We start from the raw sequence: 10385 nt of genomic DNA, 5'->3' as shown, positions 1-10385 counted from the left end.
AAATTAAAATAACAAAAATCTCACCCTATCACATAAGGTGAATTATTAACCTCACAAATAACCGTTATTTATTAAGGCCTTCTCATTGTCAAATAATGAATTTTATTTAGAAATAGAATTAAGTTGGAGAATTTAAAAAAAATTAATAAATGACAGAAATGAGTGGTTTAGTTGAAGAAAGTATGGATGAGATTAAAACAAATAAAGTGAGATCATTTTCAAAAAAAAAAAAAAGGTACAAAATCAGTGGTACAAACTACAAACGAAAATAAAAAGTTGTGCAAATTAAAAGAGACATAGAGGGTACTTGTTAAAATTGGATAATTGCATTTTTAGAGGTGTTCGTTGGCGGGTTTAGGTTGATAGTCGATCGGGCTTGCCCTTAAAAACATACCCGCTAGCCTAAAATTTCAAAAGTCTGCCCGCTTTAGTGCGATTACTTTATTTGTCGCTACCCGCTTTTTATTGTAGCAGACGGGGCATGGAGACAAACGAGTCTTTGAATTTATAATTAGGTAAATAAATATTTTTTTTTTGTTGTTACTGTTAGTTCATAACTTACGACAAGTCGACTTAGAAAGGTGATTTGATTATGGGCATTACCATTATAAAAACTAATAAAATAATACAAATTCTAAAGTTAAGTCTCAACAATGATTAAATTAATACAAAATAGTATATTATAAGAAAAATAGGCAGAAATTTATTCTTGAACAATATACAAAAATAGTGAAGATGATAAGAATTATAAAAATGTTAAAATAAAGTTAGTAAAAAATATCAAAATTAGAAAATAACAAATAAAACTACCTAAAACAAAAAAATGAGGACATCAAATAGAAATGTTGGGAATATTTAACATAAATTAATAAAATGTAAGAAGTAATGGTATGGAGTTAAAAACATAGATAAATTTTGAGCATAAAGAAAATATACAAAAATGTAATAAATAAAACAAAGAAAAACAAAAATGTCAAAAGCCCGACCCAACCAGACCAACTAATATTCTTTCTGGGTCGACTCGTTAAAAGCTTAACCCTTTTAGAAAATTAACGGGCTTTATCCTTTTAAAACGGGTCGACGGACTTTTAGCAGCGATCCGGCCCATTATAGATCTCAAGTTGTACCCATAGTACTGCATATACTATACCACCAAGCTACCACATAACTATTGAATATCAACCGATATCGTAAGAGACCGTCTCTTTGAGAGACACCTCTTAGGAGGCCCAACCCAATTCGTTTTTATAATAATATTTAAGCAGGTTGTTAAGCACATAATTTAAGAAAATCGTTTTTATTCACATTGCATTTAATTTCAAATTTAAAAAAGGATTCTTTAGTTACTCATCAATAAAAACTGCATTATTCAAAAATATCAACTTAAGCAACATAAAACGCCATTAAATAGATTAAAATACCAACTTAAGAAACATAAAACACCAACTTAAATAGGTTAAAATGCAATTTTAACAGGCTATAAATGTTCTTTTAAACTAAGCAAGGGTATTTGTATCGGGTTTACATGCCCAAAAGAAGACAAAAATCAATTGAATTCCTATAATGTCGAATCACAATCCCAATTCATTGGTCATGAAACTGTACACAAAGCCAACAACTATACCAAAACCTCAAACAATATACATGAAAGCTCAAATGTCCACAAATCTATATGATCCATATTAAAACCTAGTTCTACAAAAATAGCTCAACATGTCTACTACACAGAGTATCTTAAAATCTAATCATAAAAGTCTTCTCTTTTCATTCTCATCACCTTGAGTTCCCATCTTTCCGGTCGGTACCGAAACTACGAGCAATCTAAAAGAGAAAACAACAGAGAGTCATATTAACTGAGTAAGGAGAAGCAATCCAAAACAAAACGGAACACAATAAATCGTCGAAGGTTTAAAAGCAACAACAGTCCTACATCTTTGTGTGCACTAGGAATCTAGTTGAGAGGAACCCCTTAGCTCTAAGGCTATGTCTCTCGCGAGTGAAGGTAGTCAATATTTAAACGACAATTCGCCTCAAAAATAGGGAATAGGAGACAATGTCTCTCTACTCCATCAACAACCAGCTCGTAAGCCTAATCCATTAACCCAAATAACAATATCATCATAATAAGTACAACAAATTTGTCTCAACAATTATCAATTTCAAAACAACTTTAATAAAACTATTTTCCAAGAAAACAAGTAGTCTGGCAAGACCCTTTAAGGAACTGCTACTACTCACCGATAACGTCACTTTAAGGTATTGAATCCAGCCCTCAGCTATCAACTAGAAGGGTTCCTCGATGATCTCGTCTCTTGAAGCATAACGAAAATCACACCATCATCCAAAAGCGTTCTATACAACTATACTAACATATAACATATTACATCTCATCTTAAAACTGAAGTTACCCAAGACTCTTTTGGACATTTCTAATCGTCATAATAGTACACATTCTAAACTTAATTCATCCTTTACCTTTTATAACCTAGAGGCAGTCATACGAGCCCATAATCGATTACTCTCCCTGAGATAACACAAGCTCTTATGTTTGAAGCTCATATTCCCACCCATTTTTGGCCCGAAGCAATTGCCACTACCACTTACCTAACTAATTGTCTTCCCATAAAATCCCTCAATTTCAAGACTTCCTTAGCCACCCTCCAAACACATCATACTATATATCCCTTCTTTTCATTCTTTATCTCTCCGTGTGTTTGGTTGTGTTGTGAATGTTCATCTTCCTAAACAAGCCCGTAACAAACTTGAACCTCGTACTCTAAAATGTGTCTTTCTTGGGTATGGGGTAACTCAGAAAGGGTATTGGTGCTATGATCCAGTCCATAACAAACTCTAAACCACTATGGACTGTGACTTCTTTGAGGACTTGTATTATTATTCCCTGCTTAGTCATCAGGGGGGAGACTACTATTGATGACTTAATCTGGCTTACACATCCTATAGTAATTGATCCTGATCCTACAAAGCAAGTAGGTGAACCACAGTTGTTGTCATTGAAGACATAGTACTTCCTCTTCATCATACTATCCCTGTCCTGTCTGAAGCATCAAGTAAAATACTGAACAAGAGGTACACTCTGAACCTTTGATTGATGTTATTAATGATATACTAGATGTTCAAGAACAGTGCAGATATAAGTTACCACTGAGGAGTACAAGGGGTGCTTCTCCGAGGAGATATGATCCAGAGTTTGAGACAGGTCTCGGTATCCACTTGATCAAGGTAATACTGATTCCTTATCTGAAGCAGCTGTAGCTTTCAATACCTCATTGTATTCTCATACTATACCCCGAAATGTTGAAGAAGCACTCCAAAACCCTAGATGGTGGAAGGTGATGGAAGAAGAGGTTTTAGCACTTCAAAGGAACAAAACCTGGGAAAATTCCAAATTACCCAAAGGGAAGAAGAGAATAGGTTGCAAATGGGTGTTTTCAATTAAATTTCATGCAAATAGAACCATTGAACCAAAGGGTATCCACAGACATATGGGGTAGACTACATGAAAAGTTTCTCCCCTGTGGCCAAGATCAACACAATTAGAGTCTTATTTTCAGTTGCAGCTAACAAAGATTGTCTATTGTGCCAATTTGATGTAAAAAAATGACTTCCTTCATGGAAAAATCGAAGAAGAAGTCTACATGAAAGCACCTCCGGGTTTCTCTAATGACTATATTCAAGGGGAAGGATGTAGGCTCAAGAAAGCACTATATGGGTTGAAGCAATCTCCACGAGCATGGTTTGGTAGATTCAAAACAGCAATGAGAACGTTTGGTTATGTGCAAAGTGATGTGTGTATTTTATATATTATTTTCTACCATGCCCCCATTGTATTTTCATAGCATTTCTCGCGTATTTTGCTCAATTTTCTATTGGTTTTAATGCTTGGTTGGAGTGTTTGTTTCTTATCTATTTTGTAGGTACAAAGCTCTAATTATGCTAGCAATCGACTCTTGGAGCGAGATTTGCAAGTTGGAAGGTCATAAGCTACTCAAAGGTCATTTTTGTGCTGACCAGGTCTCATACCCGAGTGGGTTTCCTCATACCCGGCCGGGTGAGCCTCTCATACCCGGGTGGGTTTCCACATACCCGACCAGGTTTGCACTTGATACTTAGAAGAATTTGAAGACGCTATTTGGAAGAAAAAGTTGCCACACGCACCCGGCCGGGTTTCCACATACCCGGCCGAGTGAGCCTCTCATACCCGGGCGGGTTTCCACAAACCCGGCCGGGTGAGACTCTCATACCCGGGTGGGTTTCCACATACCCGGCCAGGCTTCCATTGAAGATTAAAATGCTCTGCTGCGTACCCGGGCGGGTTTCCACATACCCGGCCGGGTTTACTCCTGAACTTAGAAACTTTTTGATCTTTGAGATTTAGTTATGCTTCGCACCCGCCCGGGTTTCCACATACCCGGCCGGGTCCTGCAGTTATTTTTTTTAGTAACTTCCCGTATCCTCCGATCTCTTTTGAGGAGGATATAAATAGCTTTTGAGGGGAATTTCCAGAACAGTTTTTTTTTTCTCTGTTTTTGAGGGTTTGGTATCAAGGATTTCTCATATTACTCGTCATGGGGGATTGTTAATCAACACTTGAACATTGTAATTCTAATTATATTGAAGGTATTAGTTTCAATTTCAATCTCTTGTTCTTGTTTATCATTATTATTTTTGAATGTTTGCTTCTCCATTTAAATTTGAATTTGATTTCCTCCATGAATTTAATTGTTAAATCTCTAGTTAGTTTTAATATGCTTAGTGAGTAGTTTTATTTCTAGGGTTTGGTGAAACTATGCAAAAGGTCATGATTCTTGTTTTATTTTAGGATTTAAATTTGGTTTGTTTAGGCGATTCAATTGATGGGTTTTTAGATTGATTGCATGTTTGGCCAATTTGCAAGTTTTATTCGCTTAATTCTATAAGCGAGAGTTGTGAGTTTGAGTGAACGATTTCTTTCCTTGAACAATTAAGCTTTAATCACGATAGCTTGTTTTATTGTTTAATTGTCGAATTTGTTTGCGAGAGCAACATCTTCCTTCGCTGTTGGACCTCTTGAGTTTTGATGATGACTACACTTAAGCATATGTGTTTAGAGATTGTGTGCAGGTCGATATCCGATTAATTGTGATCGTTGATAGTACCTATGGCTTAGTTCATGGGAATGCACGTGTCAAAAGGATTCAAGGGATGTTAGAAGAAGTATATCGCTTGGGATGTAAAATGGAGACAGCAGGCCTACTGTTCCTAAGTTGGATGTTCTAGCAAAACTGAATTCTGGAAACAGCGCACTGTTCCTGAACTGGAGTCAACCTACGTTAACTGCAAATTCTGGTTATTTATTTATAATTATTATTTTTAGTTAATGTATTAAATAAAGTTGATTTGTTGCATTTATTAATTATTATAATTAATTGGCAAAAAGTTTTCTAAAAATTACTTTACGTATGAGCCTCTAAATAAAGATCCTTTATTTTAGGATCTATTTTTAGTAAATATTGGATTTACTAAAAATAGAATTAGTTGTTGTTGAATGGGTCTTAGCTATCATTCTTAACCGTCTTTATACCTACAAGTTAGCAAGTAACCATTCGTAATAAGCATAACCGTTTCTATTTATAGCAAACACGTTCCAGCAATTAGTACTGGAACAGGAACAGCTATTGAAGAAACTGCTGCTTGAAGGGAACAGAAGCTATTTTAGGCAAATGGGAACAGCGGTTATTTCTGTATGATTTGACTTAATCAAATAACCGTATGTTTGGTTAATCCACATTACTCCCATGATCTTTTTGATAATGGAATAATGGATTGGAATATTCCTTATTCTTAGGGATTTTAGCTCTATAAATAGTGGACTCGGTTATTCTTCAAAACTCGCCTTAGTATGAGCCATTAAATCATACGTAATTTTGGGAGAATTTTTACAAGAAAATTTTGTTTTTAAAATGCCAATTAATTTATAATATTTTCTTGTGCAACTCATTGATTTTATTTTTAGAGAATTTTTATCCTTTGTAAGGGTTTTTGAGAGAATTTGTAATTAGACTCGGGTGAGTCTAAGGGGGAAATTAGATAGCTTTTAATGAAGCTAGAGAAGAGACTAGCTTTGAGCAAAGCTAAGGAGAAAGCTTCTAGTGAAGCTAGTGGTGAGAATTAGCTTTTAGTGAAGCTAAGTTTGTTGCTTTGAGTGAAGCAATTTAAGAGAGAAGAGTTGGCCTAGTTGATGCGCTTCGAGTGAAGTAAGATGTTTAATGTAATTGTAACGAGTTGCCTTAAACATAGTGGAGAATTTAGAAATCCCGAGGGGTCGTGGTTTTTCCTTCTATTTAGGCCTAGAAGGTTTCCACGTAAAAATCGTTTGTCTCTTTTAATTATTTCGCTCTAAGTTTAAGCTTTATTTATTTTATTCAATTCTGCAAAAACAGGGCAAAAACGCTTAAACTAGTAACAACAACAATTCACCCCCCTCTTGTTGCTGTTCCCGTTCCTAATTGAGTCTACAATTGGTATCAGAGCCCTGTTCCCAGTAGATCAGGAAACCCTGAGGGCAGAATCCTGGTGTTCCCGAAAATGTCAATTATGAACGAGCGAATGGAAGAAGGATATTCTACTCAAAGACCACCCATGTTTAATGGAAAATTCTACATTTATTGGAAGAATAGGATGGAGATCTTCATCAAAGCGGAAAATTATCAAGTTTGGAGAGTCATCAAAATTGGAGACTTTGAGGTAACCACTAGTAACGCCAATCATGAAATTGTTCCCAAACCCATTACCGAATTTGAAAAAGAAGATTTTTAGAAGATGGAAATTAATGCCCTTGCCATAAAGCAGGTATGTTCTTCTAACTCATTTTCTGTCCATCCATCCAAATTGAGTAAAAATAAATTAATAGAGTTGCTAAAGGAGACACAAATTAAAATTAAAAATTGCAATGTTAAGTGTCTCCAATTAGAAAAAGAACTCAAGGTAAGCAAAGACCATATCTCCTATATAAACACCTTTAGATCCGGTGTCCAAAACAGATTTTTCGGTTTGTTGGACCAAAACATAATTCTAAGGAAAATATGGAGAGAATTAAAAAGGAAAATGTTATTCTTAATATTGAGTTGTCGCAATAGAAATTATTAGGCTTGAATAAAGAATTGAATGATGCATCTACTAAAGATATGTGCAATGATTTTCAAAATTTAAAGTTGAATCTAGAATCCAACCGTAACAATGATGATAAGCTTGAATTAAATTCAAGAGAAAAAGGGAAAATCAAAATCTCCGAAATGGATTCAAGATGCCAAAAATAAAAATTCAAAAGGCCTAAATTACTTTAAGAATAACAAGAAGAAAAAGGCTTACGTTGATCTCCCTAGAGACAGAATCTATTCCTTCGGTGGAGGAACTGGCCATCTGAAGGACCAGTGCACCAAAAGGGAACAGTACACTGTCTCCAACAGAAATTATGTCGATAATGTTTGGACGAAGAAAACAGATTCTTGTAAAATCGACAAGGAACCCAAGACAGCATGGGTTCCTGTAACTAATAATTATTTTTTTCAGGTCCAAGTGAGGGGGAACAGCTCATGGTATCTCGACAGTGGGTGTTCCAAGCACATGACGGGTGACAAATCTAAATTTCTCTCACTTGAAGCCTATGATGGGGGAACAGTAACCTTCGGTGACAATATGAAGGGTGAGATTATAGCCAAAGGAAAAGTTGGAAGGTCATGTTCCCATGCTATCGATAATGTATTTTTAGTCGAGGATTTGAAACATAACTTACTAAGCATTTCTCAATTTTGCGTTAAAGGTAACTCTATGAACTTTACTTCAAAAAGGGTGCATTATTTCTAGGAATGACACAGGAGACACCGTTCTTGAGGGAATCAGAAAAGGGAACACTTATGTTGTGGACCTGGACACTGTTCCCAAAACCAGTTTAACGTGTCTAAGCGTTATAGAAGACGACCCACTTCTTTGGCATAAGCGTCTAGGTCATGCTAGTTATACATTGATTATTACATTAAGATCAAAAGACCTAGTTAGAGGACTACCAGCTATAAAATTCCTTAAGGATGAAATTTGTGATCCTTGTGCCAAAGGAAAACAAGTTAGGTCATCTTTTAAACCAAAGAATGTTGTGACCACCTCTAAACCACTTGAATTATTACATATGGATCTATGTGGACCTATGAGAACACAAAGCCGTAGTGGCAAAAGATATGTGTTCGTTATTGTTGATAATTATAATAGATTTACTTGGATTTTATTTTTAGTTAGTAAAGATGAAGCCTTTAATGAGTTTGTTTCTTTCGCTAACAAAATACAAAAATCTACCATTAATCAAATTATTCACATAAGGTCAGATCATGGAAGAGAATTCGAAAATTCAAGTTTCATGAATTATTGCAATGAGCATGGATTAAGTCATAATTTTTCGGCACCACGAACACCACATCAAAATGGTGTAGTAGAAAGGAAAAATAGCACTTTAGAGGAAATGGCTAGAACCATGTTAATTGCTAGTGGTCTACCTAGAAATTTTTGGGCCGAAGTTGTTAATACTGCATGTTATATTTTGAATCGTGTATTAATAAGACCAATCACTTCAAAGACACCCTATGAATTGCTTAAAGGTGTTAAACCAAATATCTCCTATTTTCGTGTGTTTGGATGCAAATGTTTTGTACATGTTAATGGAAAACGAAATATAGGTAAATTTGATGAAAGAAGTGATGAAGCAGTATTTCTTGGCTATTCATCTCAAAGTAAGGCATATAGAGTTTATAACAAAAGAACAATGAGTGTGGAAGAATCCGTTCTCATAATTTTCGATGAAACTAACTTTTTGTCAAGTGAACAGGATACAAATAATTTTAAGATAGGTCTTGCAAATCTAGAGAATGATGAAGAAGAAATGAAAATGCAAGATCAAGGAACAGCAGGTGAACAACTGATCCCAGAAGAGGCAAAAAGGAACGATCTTGATCAGGAACAGCTAGTACTTCAGAACCAACAGACTGTTCCCAATCCAGCTGTTCCCACAGACGAGCAAGTTGATCCAGTAGCTGAATAGAATGTCAATCAAGCTGATGAACCAGAACATGCTACTGTTCCCACAAGAGAATTTGTGCCAAAACCTTGAAAATATCAAAGTTATCATCCTCTTGATTTGATTATAAGTGATTTGAATAAAGGAACACAAACTAGATCTCAAATGAGAAACTTTTGTGCACACTTTGCGTTCCTATCATCACTCGAGTCCAAGACGTAATTTCGGGCCTAGAAGGTTTCCACGTAAAAATCGTTTGTCTCTTTTAATTATTTCGCTCTAAGTTTAAGCTTTATTTATTTTATTCAATTCCGCAAAAACATGGCAAAAACGCTTAAACTAGTAACAACAACAATTCACCCCCCCTCTTGTTGTTGTTCCCGTTCCTAATTGAGTCTACATTCGCCTTTATTCATTCCTATCCCAATTGTTGTTCATAAATCATGATCGATGCATAGTGAATCCTTTTAGCCCTAGGTTTTTAAGTATTGAATTCTATTCATCTCTTATTTTTGCGTTTTACTTAGATAAACAAAAATCCAACATTTGATCGTTAGCAATAGTGAACTTGGTTCAAATTGTGACTTTATTTGTCCTTCCACAGTGGTTCGACCCTACTTTCCCAACTATACTAGTTAGGTGAATTAGGAATTATTTTTGGTAGTAAAACGACCTATCAAAAATTGGCGCCATTGCCGGGGATGGGCAACAATTTTACTTTTTGAATTTAGCGTTTGCTTTTGCTAACCCACTCGAGGAACAACTGTTCTTCAAGCGTATTTACGTTTGTTTTAATGTTTTTGTGCATGACCAGGAGTACCAACAAGCAACCTTTGCTTTTTGATCCTGAGGTTGAGGCAACTGCTCGTAGAACACACGCAAGTGCAAAGAAAAGGAGGGCAGAGGCTCGTAAACAAGCTCAACAGGCCTCTCAATCTCTTGACATGGCAGGTCAGGTTCCCAAGAGAACTCTTAGGCAGTCTACACAGCCCAAGGCTAGCAATGTTACCGCGGGGATTAGGATGCCAACTACTAATGCTGGAAACTTTGACATCAAATCCCATGTTATGAATATGATCACGGGAAATCAGTTCTATGGTCTTGACAATGAAGAACCCGTCGATCATCTGCAGAAATTCCTTCAAGCATGTTCTCTACAAAAGATTACTGGGATGACTGACGACGAGCTCTACTTGTACCTCTTTCGTTTCTCTTTGGCAGGCAAGGCTCAACGTTGGTATAACTCTCTTCCCAACACCATTACTACTTGGGCGCAATTGTCTGATGCTTTCCTAGTGAAGTATTATCCCGGTTATAAGACTCA

The sequence above is a fragment of the Amaranthus tricolor genome, chromosome 11 (genome assembly GCF_026212465.1).
Source record: "Amaranthus tricolor cultivar Red isolate AtriRed21 chromosome 11, ASM2621246v1, whole genome shotgun sequence".
NCBI lineage: Eukaryota > Viridiplantae > Streptophyta > Magnoliopsida > Caryophyllales > Amaranthaceae > Amaranthus > Amaranthus tricolor.
Note: the sequence above shows the minus strand (reverse complement) of the source record.